The sequence below is a fragment of the Oryctolagus cuniculus genome, chromosome 5 (assembly GCF_051225735.1).
Source record: "Oryctolagus cuniculus isolate XC-2025 breed Fujian yellow rabbit chromosome 5, ASM5122573v1, whole genome shotgun sequence".
NCBI classification, from domain to species: Eukaryota; Metazoa; Chordata; class Mammalia; order Lagomorpha; family Leporidae; genus Oryctolagus; species Oryctolagus cuniculus.
Genome location: NC_142871.1, coordinates 5,157,362 through 5,178,253, shown reverse-complemented (window position 1 = coordinate 5,178,253; position 20,892 = coordinate 5,157,362). Strand labels below are relative to the sequence as shown.

Below are 20,892 nucleotides of genomic sequence, written 5' to 3'. Positions count from 1 at the left end.
TTTTTTTTAAAGATTATTTATTTGAAAGGCAGAGTTACAGAGAGGCAGAGAGAGAGGCAGAGAGAGAGAAGTCTTCCATGTGCTGGTTCACTCCACAGATGGTTTCAATGGCCAGAGCTGCACCCATCCAAAGCAGGGAGCCAGGAGCTTCTTCCGGACCTCCCACATGGGTTCAGGAACCCAACAACTTGGGCCATCATCTACAGCTTTCCCAGGCCATAGCAGAGAGCTGGGTTGGAAGTGAAGCAGCCAGGACTCGAACCGGTGCCCATATGGGATGCCGGCACTGCAGGCAGCGGCTTTACCCACTATGCCACAGCGCCAGCCCCCTGAAGTGTCTATTATTAAAACACTTGTACCACATCTAAATTGAGCCCTGGTTGACAAACTTGTTTATTTAACCTAAAAACATATAGCAGTAATTCCTAGAGGAAGCAAATGCAATGTTCTCTAAAACAAAATTTTAAAAGTCACCTAATCCCTAATATTTAAAATGATATACAGAGCACTGAAAAGCACACCCCCAAAGAGAATATTTTTTTTGCAACATATCTGGGCATCTACGCGGAGGCCTGCTGTTATTTTCACCACAGAATTCCATTGATCTTGGCTTGTTTTCATTGATAAGACTTTGGGAGGCATAGGCTTAGATTAGGATTCAGAGACTTGAAATCTGATGATTTTAACCACTTTCGGTAACCAAGAAGTACAGAGCATGGGTGGCGAGCACCCCGGCCAGCTCACGGGGCCTCGTGCACCACTGTGTGCCTCGGGGGCTGTCTCAGGGGCGGTCACCCTCCCTCCGGTGCCAGGACACAGCAAGGCTGCGACCATTCAGAACAGCGTGGCTCACGCTCCTCTCGGGAGGTGTCCAACGCGACCCATCGTGCCCTTCCTCTTTCTGACGTTTGCTTTCTGCTGCATACTCACGTGACTTTGCCTTTTTGGTCTCCCGACGTCTGTGTCCCTTTGTACCGGCTCTGTCGTCTCTGCTGTGCACCTTCAGGTATCAGCAGTAAGGTAACCGCACCCCCACTTCTAAAGGGTAAGGCATTTTATGTCCTCAGAAAGATCGCTACGATGAATCTCACGGGCAGCAAGGGTTTCCAGTACTGGGCGGCAGCCAGCCGTCACTGCTCTACTCTGAGTGTCAAGCCCCGCCCAGGTGGGCTGGGATTCGACCTGGAGGACCTGAGGGCTGTTTCTGGTCCAGAGCAAACCAATCTGGGCTGGTTTTGTGTCACAGCAGGTTCGGCTGCTGCCTACGACACCACATCCATATCCGAGCCCGGTTCAAGTCCTGGCTACTTTTCTTCAATTCAGCTCCCTCCTAATGTGCCTGGGAAAGCAGAAGAAGATGGCCCAAGTGCCTGGGTCCCTGCCACACATGTGGGAGACCAGGATAGAGTTCCTGGCTCCTTGCTTTGGCCTGACCAGCCCCAGCTGTTGTGGCCTTTTGGGGAGTGAACCAATGGATGCAAGAACTCTTATTCTCTCTCTCTCTCTCTCCATCTCTCTGCCTTTTAATTGCATGAAATAAATCTTTATTTAAAAAACATAAAGCCAATTTGTGCATAGCCACACTTGTGTGGGGGTCTGTAACATTGTAACCACAGCAGTATGGAAAGAAAAGGAGGCCAGCAGTGGCCCATTCTCCCATCCAGTGCAGACAAGAGCCAAGCATGTCCAACAATTTGGTCAGCAACCAAGAGGAGACACACCAGGTACCGACAGCCTCCCACCCATTGCGGAGAAACGTTCCCCAAACTGCTCTTTTTTTTTTTTTTTTTTTTTTTTTTTTTTTTTTTGACAGGCAGAGTGGGCAGTGAGAGAGAGAGACAGAGAGAAAGGTCTTCCTTTGCTGTTGGTTCACCCCCCAGTGGCCGCCGCAGCCAGTGCGCTGCGGCCAGCGCACCACGCTGATCCGATGGCAGGAGCCAGGTGCTTCTCCTGGTCTCCCATGGGGTGCAGGGCCCAAGCACTTGGGCCATCCTCCACTGCACTCCCTGGCCACAGCAGAGAGCTGGCCTGGAAGAGGGGCAACCGGGACAGAATCCGGCGCCCCGACCGGGACTAGAACCCGGTGTGCCGGCGCCGCAAGGTGGAGGATTAGCCTAGTGAGCTGCAGTGCCGGCTTCCCAAACTTCTCTTTAAACTCTTTACTCTGGCATGACCTGCAATGACCCCGACCACTGACTGCAGAACTTGCGGAATGTTTATTCTTCTGCATTCTGATGGTCAGCAAACACAGAAGGAACATACAAACACCGGTGGATGGAGGCCACCCCCCAAGAAAAGCCCCTGCCTGCTGCCTGCTCCCTGCTCCCTGGTCTCTTCCGTGGTTCACAAGAACGTGTCGACTGCTCCCACAGGGAACTGGCACTGCGCTTGTTGTCTGCAAACTGGAGAGAGCCCCAGCGGGGCTGAGGAAGGCGTGGGGTCCAGTGCCCCTTCCCAGGAAGCAAGCAGCCCAGCTCTGCACCTCCTTCTTCGCAGGCTTGCTCTTGGCCTCCTTGCTTCACGGGGATCCAGCCGGGATGCAGGCAGGTGCTAGGAGCTGGCTGTGGCCCATGGACGCACCAGTGACCCGGTGCCCAGGGAGCCCCAGCCCTGTTTCCCTCGCACATGTATCACCTGCGTGGTGAAGAATTCCAGGCCCTCTGGAAAATGGGGTAGATCGAATCCTTCTCTCCTCTGCGCAGCTGGAGGAATAGGAGACGAAGGAGGTGAAATTGCAGACCCCAGCTCTCTTACTCATCACCTGGGGTTTCCTGTAGAAACCTCCGAAGTTAAACAGATAGACACTTTTTCCTTTGAGTAGATTAAAATGCTTTGGGCAACTGAGAGCCTTGTAACTGGCATTGCAGAAGATTTCTGGGCTCCAGCCTCTGCAAGAAGTGGAATTATATGGAGGAGGTGGGTTTTTCTCAATAGGGGACCCCAGTACAAGTTGTTCAAATGAATGCATTGCTGAGATTGGAGTCCTCAGTTGATTTTTTTTTTTTTTTTTTGACAGGCAGAGTGGACAGTGAGAGAGACAGAGAGAGAAAGGTCTTCCTTCGCCGTTGGTTCACCCTCCAATGGCCGCCGCTGCAGCCGGCTCACCGCGCTGATCCTGGCAGGAGCCAGGATCCAGGTGCTTTTCCTGGTCTCCCATGGGGTGCAGGGCCCAAGCACCTGGGCCATCCTCCACTGCACTCCCTGGCCATAGCAGAGAGCTGGCCTGGAAGAGGGGCAACCGGGACAGAATCCGGCGCCCCAACCGGGACTAGAACCCGGTGTGCCGGCGCCGCAAGGTGGAGGATTAGCCTAGTGAGCCACGGCGCCGGCTCATCAGTTGATTATTTTTTAAAAATTTATTTGAGCCGGCGCCGTGGCTCACTAGGCTAATCCTCCGCCTTGCGGCGCCGGCACACCAGGTTCTAGTCCCGGTCGGGGCGCCGGATTCTGTCCCGGTTGCCCCTCTTCCAGGCCAGCTCTCTGCTATAGCCAGGGAGTGCAGTGGAGGATGGCCCAGGTGCTTGGGCCCTGCACCCCATGGGAGACCAGGAAAAGCACCTGGATCCTGGCTCCTGCCATCGGATCAGCGCGGTGCGCCGGCTGCAGCGGCGGCCATTGGAGGGTGAACCAACGGCGAAGGAAGACCTTTCTCTCTGTCTCTCTCTCTCACTGTCCACTCTGCCTGTCAAAAAAAAAAAAAAAATTTTATTTGAAAGGCAGAGTTACAGAGAGGGAGAGGGAGAGGGACGGGGAGAGAGGGAGAGGAGAAGGAGATTAGATTAGAGTCAAACACTTGCATGATCGTCATTAAATGTGTCTTCTAGAAGCAAATGAGGCAGACTCCTGTTGCTGCTAACAGCAGGGCAGTCGCGGGTGCATGTTCCCACTGAAGAGAGCAGAGAGAGGCGTAAGTTGCTGAGCTTTTGAAAAGCACCAACGCAATGGCAAGAGCAAGGAAGCCTCGCGCCACAGCCGAGATGAAGACGTGGGCCTCGAGGCGTCCTGGGTGCTGAGCCGGGCCTTTGCCAAGGGGGACAGCCGCTGCTCTGGGTAACTTGAGCCTCAGTGTTAGTCACTTTTGAGGCACAGGATGCAAGGGCAAAATCTGGGGTCAACCTCAGGAGGGAGCCCACTGGGAACCCTCAGCCCGTAGAGTGGGGGTCACTGGGACAGGCGAATTAAGACTTGGCCCCTCCAAAGGTCCGCAGTGAAAAGGGCCTGTGTGCAACTTTCAGTCTCACTGGGGAGGAAGAGAAAAGAAAGCTCCCCTGACTCTCACGCCACTTAGCTGCCAGAACGCAAACTACCTCGCCGGGCTACAAATAATCTCAAGCCAGGGCCTGCACGGTGGCACAGCAAGTTAAAGCCATGGCCTGCAGCACCAGCATCCCATATGGGCACTGGTTCAAGTCCTGGCTGCTCCACTTCTGATCCAGCTCCGTTCTAATGCACCTGGAAACGTAACGGAGGATGGTCCAAGTCCTTGTGCCCCTGCACCCACGTGGGAGACCCAGAAGAAGCTCCTGTCTCCTGGCTTCGGATCAGCCCAGCTCCAGTCATTGTGGCCATTTGGGGAGTGAGCCAGTGGATGAAAGACCTCTCTCTCTCTCTGTGTCTATACCTCTCTCTGTAACTCTTTTAAATAAGTAAAATAAATCTTCCATAAAATAAAATAATCTCAAGCTAAAGATAGAATTTAAAGTCCCCCACTAGTACTTTTAAGAAGCAAACACAAATCCTCTTTGAAAAAAAAAATCTTCCTTAATCCCAGACCTGAAGTATATGAATAAACACATATCCAAGAAAAATGCACAACCCACAATGCAAGTGAATGTATAAACAAGCAAGAGAATGAGGAACCATGAGTAACAACTGGAATATGTGTGTGGTTATAAATGTAGGTAAATGTCCATCTATAGATTTGGATATATAGATGCACATAAGGATATAGCTATACAGATGTTAGTATAGATACAGATACAGATAAAGATACAGATATGCAAGGCCTTAAGATACATTGTGGAGAATTAGAAACTATAAAATAGGACCAACTACACATAAACCACAGACAAATGGAATTTCTATCAGTGAAAGAGGGAAAATTTGAAAGGAAAATCCCATAGGACAGGTTTGGCAGATTAGATACAGTTGAAGACACAATTTAGAAATTATAAAGGTGTAGCACAGACCGATAGACTACATGAACACGGCATTAAGAGATAGAGTGACTTCCAGTGCACATCCAAACAGGGGTCCAGGAGGAAAGAGAGACATCGGGAAAAGCCAGAAAATGAAGAGATAGTCACGGACATGTGTCTAAAATGAGTGAAAACCACCAAATCAAAAATTCAGGAAGGTCAACCAAGAAAAAGAAATTCACGTCCAGACCAGCTAACTGATTTTCTTATTTATGTGAGGCAAACAGACTTCATGGACTTCATAACCTAGACTGAGGCGCACAGTGAGACTGCCCCCAACCTGCGCTCCCACCCTCCTTCCTCCCTCCTCTCTTCTTCTTTCAGTTTTTACAACGACAGATTTTCCGTTTATGTTCATAAGCTTAGTCCTCCACTAAGTAAAGAATTCAGGGGCTGGCTTTGTGCCTGCATTGCTGGCATCCTGTACGGGCACCAGCTCGCATCCTGGCTGCTCCACTTCTGATCCAGCTTCCTGCTAACGTGCCTGGGAAAGTGCAGAAGATGGCCCAGGTGCCTGGGCCCCTGCACCCAGGTGTGAGACCCGGAAGAAACTCCTGGCTCCTGGCTTTGGATCGGCCTACATTTGGCTGTTGTGGCCCTTTGGGGAGTGAAACAGTAAATGGAAGACCTCTCTGTCTGTCTGTCTGTCTGTTTCTCTCCCCCCCTCCTTTGTAACTCTGTCTTCTTTAATAAATTTTAAAAATCTTTTAAAAAAAAATCATGGAAAATGGAATTGAAAGACAAGTTTATTCTAAAACAAAAGAACTCGACAAATAGAAGAAAAAAAAACACTGTTTCTCAACAGTAGAGACAAGGGCCATAAACAATCATCAGTTCTCAAAAATGTCAATTTTGCTGCTATGCAGTACATAGTCTGTACTCTATTGTTACCACAGATCAGGGAATACATGATATTTGTCTTTTGGGGACAGGCTTATTTCACTAAGTATAATGGCTTTAACTGAATTTTACAATCAATTAAAATAGATTTTAGATTAATACAAGTAAGGGAGCTTACCACCAAACCCACGTAAAAGGAAATTCTAAATAATGTATTTCACGCAAAAGAAAAGTGTTCCTTGATGAAATATCTGACATGAAAATAGAAGGGAAGGTCAAAAACAGTTGGGAATTATTGTGATCACATGAGATCATATTTGGGGCCTCAAAAAGTGATAAAAATTGATTTTTTATTATTTTCTCTTTAATCAATAAAACAAGCATACAAAAATAAATAAGGATATAGAAAGAAGATAGGATACATGAGAGATATGATTAAAAATATTGACCTACCTTACTTATAATATTGTACCCAACAACTAATGAACACACATTATCTACTTTATGCCGTGTCAAAGCAAGTCTTCAACGGAATGAAACAATATAGATTATATTATATTATGTGACCAGAACGCTCTCATCTGTTTGGTACCTAGTAAACAGTACTGAGATCATGGATCAACTAAACGCAATAATGAGGGGCTGGCGTGGCCTAGCGGGTTGAACTGCCGCCTGCTAGGCCAGCATCCTGTATGGGGACCAGTTCCTGGCCTGGCTGCTTCACTTTGGGTCCAGCTCCCTGCTAATGCACCTGGGAGGGCAATGGAGGACGGTCCAAGTATTTGACACCCATGTGGGAGACCCAGATGAAACCCTGGCTCCTGCTTCGGCCTGACCTGGGCCCAGCTGTTGTGACAGCTGGGAAGCGAACCAGTGAGTGCAAGATCTCTCTGTGTGTCTGTAACTCTGCTTTACACTTTTTTTAAAAGATAGATTTATTTGAAAGGTAGAGTTACAGAGAGAGAGAGAGAGAGCGCTTCCATCCACTGGTTCAATCCCCAAATGTTTGCAATGGCTGGAGCTGGGCCGATCTGAAGCCAGGAGTCAGGAGCTTCCTCCAGATCTCTTACATGGGTGCAGGGGCCCAAACACTTGGGCCATCCTCCACTGCTTTCCCAGGTCATCAGCAGAGAGCTGGATCAGAAGTGGAGCAGCCAGGACTTGAACCAGCATCCATATGGCATGTTGATGCAGGCGGAGACTTAACCTACTATGCTGAAGCACTGGCCCCAATTAAATAAATCTTAAAGAAAGACTAGTAATGAAAATTTGAGCATGTTTTAAACTGAATGATGACATTGTACTATAACTCGAAATGTGCAAAATGCAGCTAAAGCAGTAGGTAGAGTATAAGTCATAGCCTTGCCTGCTCACATTACAAAATGAGCAAAACCAAATGACTGAGCTAGGTTCTGGTAGGAGTGTGGCGGGAGCCATGTCTTCATGGTTTACCTCCTGAAACCATACAGAACAACAAGGAAAATGTATAAAATCACTAATGGTCTATGTCTCTCAGTAAGATAAAGGAAATCTGCAAACTCTAAAACATCAGCATGAGTTTGGGGGAAAAAACACCAGAAGTCAGTCTAATTGATACAGGTAGTCATTATAGAGTACCAGGAAAAAAGTGGGTGTTCCCAAAGGGTTAGTAACAACGCAGCACAGAAAATACCCAGGAGAGAGAGCCAGCTTGAATGGGAATCCCGCGAGCATGTCTGAGTGAATGGGACAGGGGATGAGTACCTGGGAGGACGGAAGGCAGAATATGGGAAGCATCTGGGGTCAAAGTTCTGAGGATGAAAGGGATCGCTTGTCATTCTAGCAGTGGATGCAGTGACCCTCTAACCGAGAGATCCAAGGAGGTGACCTTTTAGCTGAGTTGAGTTCTTCTATGAAGAGCTGGACTAGCAAAACCCAACACTCACAAATAGGAGTTTTCAAAGTAAATATTCTCCATAGAAAGCTTTTGCAAGAAACAGAAAATGAACACTTCTCATCAGAAGGAAAATATCAACCAAAAAACTCACTACAAAACAGAATACATAACACACATTACAAAATTAATTTAAAGGAAAACAACCTATAAGGTGATCAAAATTCTGCAACCACATCATAAAAAGTAATCTTTGAAAACTCAGAGAAGAGGAGATTGGAACTCAGGACAAGTCTTGAAGAAAAATGCAAAATCATTTCCTGTTGCAAGGTGCACACAAGAGAATAGGGACAGAAGAGACAAACATGAAAAAATCAAGAATTTGGAGAAAGTAGCTTAAAGGGGTTCGAGGAGAAAGTAGCTTAAAGGGGTTCGAGAAGAAAGACAAAATACAAGCAAAAGAGAGCCAGCATTCATATAATTAGCCTGCTCAAAGAAAGAAAACAATGAAACGGAGCAGACATTTCAAACTATTCATGAAAATTTTCTGGTGATTTTTTTTACTTATTCTAAAGACTTTTATTTTAAATATTTAATGACAGACATGCAATAGTTGGGGCAGGGTAGAACCCAGGCTAGCCCCACCCTGGGGCTTCCAGGTGGGTCTGGCTGTCTTCCTAAGGCAAAGCCCTATGACTTGAGTTGGGGAGGAGACATGCAAATGAGGGCAGCAGGACCTCCTCTGCGCCCCGCCCCCTGGCTCATTTCCCTCCATAATGCCCAGGCTGATCCCCAGCCCCAACCTCTGCACCTCTGTCCTCTTTGTCCATCTGCTTGCTCTGCTCCCCACCCTCTCTGCAAACCTAACGAGGAACAAATATGAACTTGACCCAGTGAAAGAGGGTCCAGTGTTGCTCTGGGAGAGGGCCTGCTCTGCTCCTGGCCCTAGGCCTAGCGGGAACAGAGGCTCTTGGTGTGCAGGGTGCCCCACGCACAGCCGCACACCATTGCTAACTGCAGCAATGGTCCCTGGGCTTGGCGTGGGGAGGAGGCACAACAGTGGATTATCATAGCTGGGGCCGGAGGTTGGAACTCTGTAGGCAGCTGTAGGAAATCTTCACCTAATGCTTTTTTTTTTTTTTTAAAGATATCTTATTTATTTATTTGAGAGGCAGAGTTACAGACAGTGAGAAGAGACAGAGAGAAAGGTCTTCCCTCTGCTGATTCATTCCCAAAATGGCCACAATGGCTGAGCTGCGCCAATCCGAAGCCAGGAGCCAGGCGCTTCTCCTGGGTCTCCCACACGCGTGCGGGGGCCCAAGCACTTGGGCCACCTTCTGCTGCTTTCCCAGGCCATAGCAGAGAGCTGCACTGGAAGTGGAGCAGCCGGGAATAGACCGGCGTCCATATGGGATGCCCTGCCGAAGGTGGAGATTAACCTACTGTGCCACGGCAGCGGCCCACCTAATGCTTTTTCAGTTGGGTAAAATGAATCTAGCGTTTTTACACGGAAGAGGAGTTTGGCGTTGAAGGAAAAGGATGTGAGTGAGGACGTGCTGTACCGGCTGCCAGGTAGGTCGGCTTGGGCACCCTGCAGAAGCAGGCGCCTGCTCAGTGTCCAGAAAGAGACTTCAGATAAATCAGATTTAACACGTGACAAAGCACCTCTCAGCTCAGTGGGCAACGGAGTGGATAATTCAATAGAAGCTGTTCTGGCACAGCTGGTCATCTGTAAGCAAAGAGAAGTAAAAAAAATGCACACGACCTCCCATCATACAGAAATAAATTCCGGGCAAACTAGAAATTACACTCAAAATAAAAAGAACAATAAAACCTTTCAAGAAAAAAATAGGTTTACACCAACACTCTTTGGGTGAGAGATGTGTCTGTCTGGAAACCATGAAATGACCAAGTGGCAGAGAGCCCTGAGTGAATCCAGAATTAAAAACTTGGGTATGAGAAAGAAAAAAAAATGAAGCACAATTAAACATTAACGAAAATAATGAAAATAGAGACAGTGCTAAGGAGAGGTTTAATGTCTGTAATACACAGAGAAGTCTTACTGCCTGGCAGGAAGAATGTAAACGCTTAATAACATAGCAGGAGGCCGGCGCCACGGCTCACTGGGCTGATCCTCTGCCTTGCGGCGCCGGCACACCCGGTTCTAGTCCCGGTCGGGGCGCCGGATTCTGTCCCGGTTGCCCCTCTTCCAGGCCAGCTCTCTGCTGTGGCCAGGGAGTGCAGTGGAGGATGGCCCAGGTGCTTGGGCCCTGCACCCCATGGGAGACCAGGAGAAGCACCTGGCTCCTGCCATCAGATCAGCGCGGTACTGATGAGGGTGAACCAAAGGCAAAGGAAGACCTTTCTCTCTGTCTCTCTCTCTCTCTCTCACTATCCACTCTGCCTGCAAAAAAAAAAAAAAAAAAAACATAGCAGGAAAGAGACTCAGGCAATTCACGAAAGAACACATTCTGACGACAGAAGTAAGAAAAGCTGATTTCATGCAAAATAAAGTGAGAATATAGCGCTCACCTGCCCCCAGGACAAACAGCTGGCCAAGAGAGCAGGGGGCAGGCGAGCGTGAGGGTGAGATTGGGGGGGGAGGAGAGGGAGGGATGGATGCGGCTTGGGTGGGGGGTGAGAGGAGCTGGTGAGAATGCCAGACGGTGGCACTTCAACCCAGAAGTGCTCCTCCTGAGAAGACGCCAGGTCTCAGGGCACCCCCGGTGGGGATATTTGCGACCCCGTTGCTCTTAGTGGTCAGAGCAGGTGAGCACTCAGGGCTGGGGAAGCCATTGACTGCCCTGCTCCAAAGGGCACTGCACACCCTGGAAGGCCACCGCCACATTTCAGGGACTGGAGTCCCTGGCACTCAGTGAGCGGTGAGTACTTCCACCGAGCCGTCCTCATGAACGAAGATTTACTTCTTGGGATACTTCAAGGAGGCCCTGTGAAGCCCGATGGTCCCGAAAGGATTGGCTTTACTGTTCTGACGGCCGCGGCCCCAAAAGGCGACACCAGGCTTCTGAAGATCTCAGCCTCTAACGGCACAGATGTGAAAGTGAAGAATGGAAGCGGCACGGACAGTCTAATGCTTCCATGCTAGGCAGGTCACCTGGATGCTGTGAGATCCCTCTGTAGACACGGAGCCTCCTGGGTGGCTGGAGCCTGGAGGCCGCTGCAGTGCCGCTGAGTGGATGATCAGGACACTGGTTAGGATGGCCCCCGCTGCTGAGTCTCTGCAGGGTCGGGGAGCCAGAGGGTGGCCTCTCTCCTCACCGAGGCTGGGGGCCGAGCTGAACGCGAAAGACGGAGATGGAAAGATGCCGCTCACAGAGGCCGTGTTGGATAACCATGAAGAGTTAGTTGCATTACTTCTTGACCGAGGGGCAGCTGTAAGTATAAAGAATGATTTTGGCAAAGGTGTCCTAGAAATGGCCATAGTGTTTGACCGACAGAAGTAGTGTTCTTATTAGAATAAAGAGGGAAAAGCAGCGGTGAGACAAGTCTCCTGCCAGCTGATGGAGCAGACGGTAAAATGCAGCTGTAGAGACAAAGGCCACAGCTGCCAGGGCTATCCGTCTGTTTATTTAGTTGGAGATCCACGGTGACTTTTTTTGAAACATATGACTGTTCCTATTTTCAAATACATCTTTTTAGAGGCGGGCACTGTGGCGTAGTGGATAAAGCTGGCACCTACAAGTGCTGGCATCTCATATGGGGGGTGACTTGAGTCGCAGCTCCTCCACTTCTGATGTAGCTCTCTGGTGTGGCCTGGGAAAGCAGTGAAAGATGGCCCAAGTCCTCGGGACCCTGCACCCATGCGGGAGACCTGGAAGAAGCTCCTGGTTTCAGGTGTCAGAGCAGCTCTGGACCTTGTGGCCAATTTGGGAGTGAACCAGAGGATGGAAGACCTCTCTCTCTCTCTCTCTCTCTCTCTCTCTCTCTATCTCTGCCTCTCCTTCTCCCTCTGTGTAACTCTGACTTTCAAATAAATAAATGAATGAATAAATCTTAAAAAAAAGAAATACATCTTTTTACCTAAAAAGTAAATGCAGATTCAGTTCTATGCTCCTGGCATCAGCATTTGGGGAGAGAACCAGGGATGGAAGATCTCTATCTCTCTGCCTTTCAAATAAAATGAAAATAAATAAATAAATAAATAAATAACATTTTTTAACATTTAAAACTCTATAGTGGCCGGAGCCGCAGCTCACTAGGCTAATCCTCCGCCTTGCGGCACCGGCACACCGGGTTCTAGTCCCGGTTGGGGCGCCGGATTCTGTCCCGGTTGCCCCCCTTCCAGGCCAGCTCTCTGCTGTGGCCAGGGAGTGCAGGGGAGGATGGCCCAAGTGCTTGGGCCCTGCACCCCATGGGAGACCAGGAGAAGCACCTGGCTCCTGCCTTTGGAACAGCGCGGTGCGCCGGCTGCAGCGCGCCAGCCACGGCGGCCATTGGAGGGTGAACCAAAGGCAAAAGGAAGACCTTTCTCTCTGTCTCTCTCACTGTCCACTCTGCCTGTCAAAAAAAAAAAAAAAAAAAAAAAAAAAAAAAGAAGAAGAAGAAAACTCTATAGTGAGTGTCTGTCTGGTCCCCAGAACTCCACTTGCTCCACTGTCTTCCTCGACCTAACCTGTGAAAAGCATGCAACACATTTTAGTTTTCCTCGCACCCTACTTCAAAGTCACATTTCTATATTATTTGTGGTAATGCAAGCTGCTACGAAAAAAGAGCCCAAGAAATTAAACGGCCCAGGACAGAGTTCCGGGTGACTGAGGGTTCCCCCGGTGACTTCTTGGGCTCTTACGAAGCGTTTGGTAAAACCACCGCTGCAGGACCTGGAAGGCAAGGGGACCTCGCGCTTCCTCAGCCTGTGGCTCCCACGGAAGCATCAGGTAAATTGCAGAATGTGGGATTCCTGGCTGTGTAGGGCCAGGTATTGGGAGGAAGCAGTGAGCCCAGAAGAGCAAGCTGGCTCGTAGAGTGAGGTGGAGCAGGGACGGGGGACAGCAACCTGCAGCCAGGCCAAATCGAAGGTCCAGCTCACTGCAGCCACCCGGCGGGAGGTAACACCGCCACGGCTTCGGCTCAGCATCTGTCTCAGCGGCTTCCTGCTAAGGGGGAAGGCAGGGGTGTTGGGAGGCCCCGTCCCCGCAGGAACGTTTGCTGTGAGGATGCAGGGCACGGCCTCAGGGTGACCGTCATCAGCCAGGGGGCATCAAGGAAGAGAAGAATATGGAATGGAAGCGGAGGGAGGCACCGCATCATGGTGATGTTGTGGGTGATTGGCACATTTTCCTTGGCAGACAGTGTCCCTGAGCCTCCTAAGACTCAGACAAGTCTGTTGCCAAAGGTACCTCAAGCTTGGCCTGAGCTGGGCTGGGCAAGGGATGGCGCCCGCCACGCTGCTGTCAGCTGCCACACCTGTCCTGTCGGCCCTCCCTGTCCACAGCCAACTGTGGATTGCAAATAAGGGGTTTTTTATTACAATTTATTTTATTTGTTTAGAAGGCAGAGTTACAGAGAGGGAGAAGAGGTAGAGATAGAACCACTGGTTCCCTCCCCAAATGGCCACAATGGCCAGGGCTGGGCCAGGCCAAAGCCAAGAGCCAGGAGCTTCATCCGGGTCAACCATGTGAGTACAGGGGCCCCAGCACTTGGGCCACCCTCCGCTCCTTTCCCAGGCAGAGAACTGGGTTAGAAGCAGAACAGCTGAGGATTGAACCACCACCCATATGGGATGTCAGCATTGCAGGCGGCTTAACCTGTTATGCCACAATGCTGGCCCCTGAAAATATGTTTTTAAATTGTGTCTGAACTGGACACTTAGACTTTGCTTTCTTGCCATTGTTTAGGGACATAGACTTTGCTTTCTTGCCATTATTTAGGGACACATAGACTTTGCTTTTTTGCCATTGTTTAGCAAACAATACCATGTAGCAACCACATATACAGCAGGTGTATTGCACTGGGTGTTTGAAGTGATCTAAAGGTGACTGACGCGTACAGAGGGTGGGCATAGCTATTGTGCAAGTACAAGGCCACTTGGCATCACGGGCTTAACATTGGGCGACTCTGGAGCTGGAGCCATTCCCTGGGACCAGGGTTCCCAGGGACCACTCCCCAGCGTCAAATGACTACCCCAGCTCTCTGGCCTACCCCGAGGGCTGTGTTCAGTTTCCCACCTCAGGTCTTGGGCTTAGAAACCACCTGGGAAAGACAAGAGCCTCTGCCACTGGGCCTGTGTAACCGCTGAGCAGAGCTACCTGCCCACCTGGCCCAGGTGCACGGCATTCACGGAGGTCCCACCATCACTCTTCGAGAGACAACAGCTGGCGCGGCCCTCGCCCCACACTTGGCTTGTCGGGGAGGGGTGGTGTGACTTACGGGATGGTGGGTTCCTCTCTTACAGGTGCTGCCAGGCATCCCCACAAGCTTAGGGGCATGAAGAAGACCCAGCTGTGGGCTCTCGCAGGGGGCCCTGTGCCTAACACCGAGAGGCAGAACTGAATTCCTCCTGGAGGCGGGGGGGGGGGGGGGACAGAAGCTGCTTTTCCGCCTTTTCTGGCATCGGGAGACCTCCCGCCCTGGCTGGCCGCCCTGCCTCTCCCGCAAAACCACAGCGCCTTCCCCCTCCCTGCCTTCTGCCTCAGTCAGCACCATTTTCTCCCAGACCTCCTTCTTAATGAAGACCCTGGTGATGGCCCGGGGCCCACGTGGACGTCCCTGGATCACCGCCACTGCAAATCTCACCTGCAAAGTCCCTTTTGTCACACACTTGGGAGGGGACGGTGGGAAGTACACGGGTGTGCACTATTCTGTCTTGCAGATGGGAGGCAGAGGAGGAAAAGGCTGGGGCGAGTTAAGAAAAATGAAGCCAATGAGAAGCCCAGGCACCGGGCGATTCCCGAACTTGGTACACTTGTGCGAACGGAGGCGGGAGCGCTAGTGGGAAGCAGAGCGGAGGGAGTGCCGGCATTCCGGGGGCTTTCCTCTCTGCAAAGCTAGTTTGAAAAGACAAAACCTGTTCCAAATAGCGGCTCAGGGAGGACGCAGAGGTGGAGGGAGCTCCAGGGAGAAGGCAGAGTGGGAAGAAGGGCGCCGCTGGGGGCATTTTTAGCTCTGGGCAGGAAGAGGGCTTTTCACAAGAGTGCGTTGCAAAACTCGGTTTCTTTCCTTCTAGCCTGACTTTCGGGTCCTCCGTCAGGAGCAGGAAAGCCGGTGAGTGTGCTGATGGGGATTTTCATGTTTCAGTAATTCCCGAAGGGCTGCCTGTCTGGGACACACACCCGCCGCCCTGTCTTCACTGTGGTCCGAGCGTGTTGGCCTGGGCTCCAGCCGGGCTGGCCCTGCTGCCAGGTGCTCCACACACCCTGAAGATGGCTCTGAGAGATAGCACCCGAGATAAGATTCTTAGAGCGAGAATCCCTTGGGTGCAAATGAGCTGAAATTAGAAATGCATTACCTATTTTTATATCCTTTTCTTGCGATTCAGGGATTACTCTGGGAGCATTTTCCTTTATTTAATCCACAGTTTCAGGAGTAACCACTTCCCTCCCCCCTGTCTACCTTCCTCTCACACCTGAGACCCAAAGTGTTTCCCCTGGAAGCGACGGAGGCCCCGGTGAACAGATTCTGGTTCAGGAGGACCAGGGGATGGGGCCGGGGCAGCAGTGCCTTTCCCAGGCGTCCCAGCACGCGTCCTGCACTCTCCTGACCGGGGCACGGAGGCCCAGGTGTCACTGGAGAGGCCCCCCTCAACCTAGAATGGAGACATGAGGTGGGGAGGGGATCCGATTGTGGGGAGCAATCCGGACTAGACTAAGTTACTGGAATTAAGACTTATTCTATGCATCTGCTCTCCCACAATATGGCGCTGGGAGAGAAGTAAACAGCTTCCGCACAGCTGCCTCCAGTTCAACCAATTAACTGTAGGACCTGCTCCTGATTGGAGAGCAGCGTACTCGGCGTGTGGGCAGCCGAGTTGGGATTGGCGGAGGAGGACTATAAAGGAGGAGAGAGACGGCATGCACCAGGAACATCTACGGGGAACATCTATGGGAACCCGTGCAGCCCCCGAGAGAACCGGCCGGCGGTGTGCCGCTCCCCTGCGGAAGTGGGGAATGTGGCCAGGGGGAACTGCCCTTCCACGGAGGTGGAAGGGACAGTAGCCAACCCAGGAAGAACCAGCAGCAAACCCGGGAAGGGCCGAGCAGACGAAAGAACAGCTCAGGGTCCTGTGTCGTTCCTCCACGAAGACGGGGAGCGACATAATGGTGCCGTGACTCGGATATGAAGCCTAGGCAGGGTTTAGTGTCGTTCCTCCATGAAGAGGGGGAGCGACATAATGGTGCCGTGACTCGGATATGAAGCCTAGGCAGGGTTCAGTGTCGTTCCTCCACAAAGAGGGGGAGCGACATAATGGTGCCGTGACTCGGATATGAAGCCTAGGCAGGGCTTAGTGTCGTTCCCCCATGAAGACGGGGAGCGACATAATGGTGCCGTGACTCGGATAGGAAACCTAGCTCGGATTAGGAAACCTAGGACGGATAGGAAACTTAGGAGGGAAGAAACGGGAAGAAGCAGGAAAATACCGGAGAGAGAGACTAGCAAAGAGCCTAGGTGCCGGAAGAAGCTATTGAAAGCCTAGGCATAGACTCGGATATGGACTGTGGGAAAGAAGTTAGGATTGAAAGCGAAAGTGAAAGCTTTCATAGACTCGGATGCGGACTATGGCGGGGAAGCTAGGAGACTGAAAGCGAAAGTGAAACCTGGAGGAGGCTTGGACTCGGATACGGACTGTGGGGAGAAGCCAGGAGAAATGAGAGGAATATTGTTGGAAGAAAACTTAAGGAAACATACCGGGTAGAGAAAAATGTTAGGGAGGATGAAGCCGCGAGTGCAGGCCAAGGCGGAGACATAAGCCACCTTGGAATTCTTCAAGTCACCCCGGGGAGCAAGAGGCGAAGATCTGGAACCAGAGGCAGAGACGTGGGCCGCCAGGTTGAAATTCGCCAGGTTAGTCCGGGGAACTTGGACTGAATGCCGGTGGTGGCGGAAACATTCGCGGAAGCCGCCGCGTGCAGAGAGAGCACGGGGCGTGAATAGATAGAGAACGCAGGGCTGGCGCGAGGCCGTGGTGCGGGCGCGAAGTGCGTGGAGACTGCGGAGTGTGCGCGCAAAGCCGAGCCGCGCAGATGAGAGAAGCGCGGGCTGAAGCGGCGCAAAGCCGTGAAGCCGCCGCGGGGCGGGCGCCGGCGGGGCGAGGCGCCGGGAAGCCGCGCAGAGCCGTGAAGCCGCCGCGGGGCGGGCGCCGGCGGGGCGAGGCGCCGGGAAGCCGCGCAGAGCCGTGAAGCTGCTGCGGGGTGAGGTGCCGAGAAGCAGCCTCAGGCGGGCGCCAGGAAACCGCGGGGATAAGAGAAGCCGCGGGAAGTTTAGAAGTAAAGTGAGAGAAATAGGAATGCTGGAAGATAGAAGTAAAATAGGAGATAGGAATGCCTGGAGATAGAGAAATGGAGAGAGGTGAGGCCTCCCCTCAACATGGCAATGAGAGAGCTTGGATTCGGTCTGCCTGATTAGGGAAGTGGTGAGCACCTGCAGGCGGCTAGCAGCTTATGCGCCGCAGGTCACCGAAGACAGGCACGTTATCAACACCAATAAGTCACCCCACAACATGGCAATGAGAGAGCTTGGATTCGGTCTGCCTGATTAGGGCGATAAGCACCAGCAGGCAGCTCGACCAGAGTATGAGCTGCAGGTCACCGAAGATAGGCACGAATCAACACCAATAAGCCTCCCCACAATATGGCGCTGAGAAGGCTTGGATTCGGTTTGCCTGATAGGTTTTGTAAGCACCTGCAGGCAGTTCTAGCAGAGTAGAGCATGCGCTGCAGGGCACCGAACACAGGCATGCATCAGTGCCTAGAAACCTCCTCACAACATGGCGAAGAGAGGACCTGGATTCGGTTTGCCTGATTGATAGGACTTGTAAGAACCTGTGGCAACTCTAGCAAGCAGAGCAGAGTGTGTGCCGCGGGACACCGAAGACAGGCGCGTATCAACGCCAAAAAATAAAAAGAAAGGGGGATCTGTGGGGAGCAATCCGGACTAGACTAAGTTACTGGAATTAAGACTTATTCTATGCATCTGCTCTCCCACAATATGGCGCTGGGAGAGAAGTAAACAGCTTCCGCACAGCTGCCTCCAGTTCAACCAATTAACTGTAGGACCTGCTCCTGATTGGAGAGCAGCGTACTCGGCGTGTGGGCAGCCGAGTTGGGATTGGCGGAGGAGGACTATAAAGGAGGAGAGAGACGGCATGCACCAGGAACATCTACGGGGAACATCTATGGGAACCCGTGCAGCCCCCGAGAGAACCGGCCGGCGGTGTGCCGCTCCCCTGCGGAAGTGGGGAATGTGGCCAGGGGGAACTGCCCTTCCACGGAGGTGGAAGGGACAGTAGCCAACCCAGGAAGAACCAGCAGCAAACCCGGGAAGGGCCGAGCAGACGAAAGAACAGCTCAGGGTCCTGTGTCGTTCCTCCACGAAGACGGGGAGCGACATAATGGTGCCGTGACTCGGATATGAAGCCTAGGCAGGGTTTAGTGTCGTTCCTCCATGAAGAGGGGGAGCGACATCCGATGACCCTATGGGAGGAAGCGGAAGAACAGCCTACTGCTGCAGGGTGAGGTGAGGGGGAGGGATGCAACAGCCGGGGCAGGAGAATGGCAGGTGGCTTGCAGAGCGAGGCCTGCACTTGGGCCGTGTGCTCCGCAAACAGACCTGGTGGGACAGTGTGTGTGTGTATGTGGTTGCACATGCCCAGTCTGGGTGGGCACGAAGGTAATAACGGCTGTCCCCACCATGGTGGAATGGACGGTGTCACTGTTTCTTCCTAAGCTTTCATAGTCTAACCCAGCCAGCTTTTCTGATGGACTCCGTGAAATTGATTGTAGCAATTCCGGTGATACATTGTGGCACTGACTGTGTGTGAAGCTGTGGTTTGTGGGTAAAGTCTGGTGGCTGGAAGGAGGGGGAGATCTTCTCTCCAGCCCATTCTGTCCCCCTGTGTGGAAGTGGGGATCTGCTTGGATATGAGTGGACCCACACCCCCTCCTGATCTGAACCCTGTGCAGCGAGGTGGAAACTTCATCAGTCCATACATCCCCAGCCCTCATTATAAATCACACTTCCTATAGCTCACCAACACCTGTCTGCTTCCTCCCCATGTTGGTCCTGATCTTCCTCTTGGAGCTGAGTCTCTCTAGCCTAAAACCTCAGAGAGTCAAACGTCCCCTGGGGATTTTTTTTAAGTCTATTTTTTTTTTTTTTTTGTATGACAAGTCTGATCACAGTCTATCTAACTGGTGAAGAATTTCAAAATCCAGTCAGTAATGGGTTCATTCTGAGAAGTCTTTGGTACAGCAGAATCACAGCTCAAGGATGGCCAGTTCATGAACTGACTCAAGAGAGTTCTGGCCACTGGGTAGTTCCACTGCTGAAAAATGGGTAGCGGAGTGATCAAAACCAAGGCTCTCAGGAACCTAGACTTGCCAGCTGCGGACAGCATCGGATGGGACCGGGGGATCAAGAGTTTCCAGAAGAAGCCAGCCAACGAGAATGGAAGTACACCTTTTGCATGATAGGGAATAGACTTTCTAATAATAAACCTATGCCACACTTATTTAATTCTGTCTTCTGATGGCCGACAGGACGTATGTCTGTGTGTTTCCTTTTATTTTCTTTTGTATCTCTGACAAAGAAGATCACATGAGAACTGACGATGTGGCTGGCCTTTGTGAATTCGATCTCAGAAGTTCGTATCTACTTTGAAGTGACACATTTAAAAAAGAGATAATGGCTAAAAACTAAGATTAGTATTATTCTATTTAAAAACTAGTGTTAATAATTGGGACTATTAAAAGGTTAACATTTTTACTAAGTCTCTTCCAAATAAGCGCATTCTTTTTACTACTATTCACAAGGTGACAATTACCAAATCTTAGTATCATTGGTGAGGCTTTAACTTGGTTTTGAAATTAAACCATTCCCAACATTTGAATGTGAGAAATTGTCATGTAAAGTTTAAAAAGAAATTTGAAAAGAATTGGTTCACTGAGGAGCACAGAACAAGAAATGCTAAAAATACTTCACAAATTATCCATTGCACATATTCAGAGAAATTTTGTTCTTTTAACATTTATTCATTTGCAAGAGAGAGTGAGAGAGAGAGAGCAAGATTCTATCCACTGGTTCAGTCCCCAAAGGCCCACAGTTACTGAGTGTGGGCCAGGTCAAAGCTAGGAGCCAGGAACTCAATCTAGGTCTGCCATGTGGGTGGCATGGACTCATGTACTTGCTACCTTCCAAGGTGTGCATTAGCAGGAAGTTGGAGCTCGGAGCAAAGCCGGGATTCAATCCCAAGCACTCTCATATGGGATACAGGTTTCTCCATCAGCAACTTGACCGCTATGCCAAATGCCCAACCCAGAGAAATTTTTGGAATAATAGTATTAGAAATCAACTTTCTTATTTTCAAATTCTCAAAATGCTCGACTTGAACCACATAGAGGCTGTTACAGGGAGGAGGATAGTGCAGAACAGGGCCTGGTCTCTGCCTTAACTCAATGGACAGGAGAGGGAGAGTCAGACCAGGTGGTTGTGCCGTAGGACAAGCTGGGAGCCGAGAAGGGGGAAGGGAGGGAAGGAGAGGGGGAGGAGAGGAGGAGATTCTCGGAATGGTTTCTAGGAGGCTCCTGAAATTCTCTGGGCTTCATGGTCCAGCAAAATTCCTCACCTGCCAACACAGACATGCCCGCTGGTGCTATTGTTTTGCTAACTTTAGTTTTTCAAGTCTTAAATTTTTAAAACTCTGCTGTGTAATATCAGCAGCATTTCAACAAATAAAGGAAATTTTAAGGCAAAAGATGTAGTTTCAAAATAAAGAATGTTCTTTAAATTAGATTAAGTAAAATTTATAAA

General features: G+C 50.7%; 1 pseudogene across 1 annotated transcript; it reads left to right on the top strand.

Moving 5' to 3' along the window:
* The first annotated feature begins 1,080 nt into the window (after nucleotides 1-1,080).
* On the top strand, nucleotides 1,081-19,852 carry LOC149126386 (fibronectin type 3 and ankyrin repeat domains 1 protein-like; annotated as a pseudogene). The gene is made up of 3 exons (XR_016233508.1): nucleotides 1,081-1,249; nucleotides 2,703-2,817; nucleotides 10,747-19,852. The product of XR_016233508.1 is annotated as a fibronectin type 3 and ankyrin repeat domains 1 protein-like (transcript).
* Nucleotides 19,853-20,892: the final 1,040 nt, after the last annotated feature.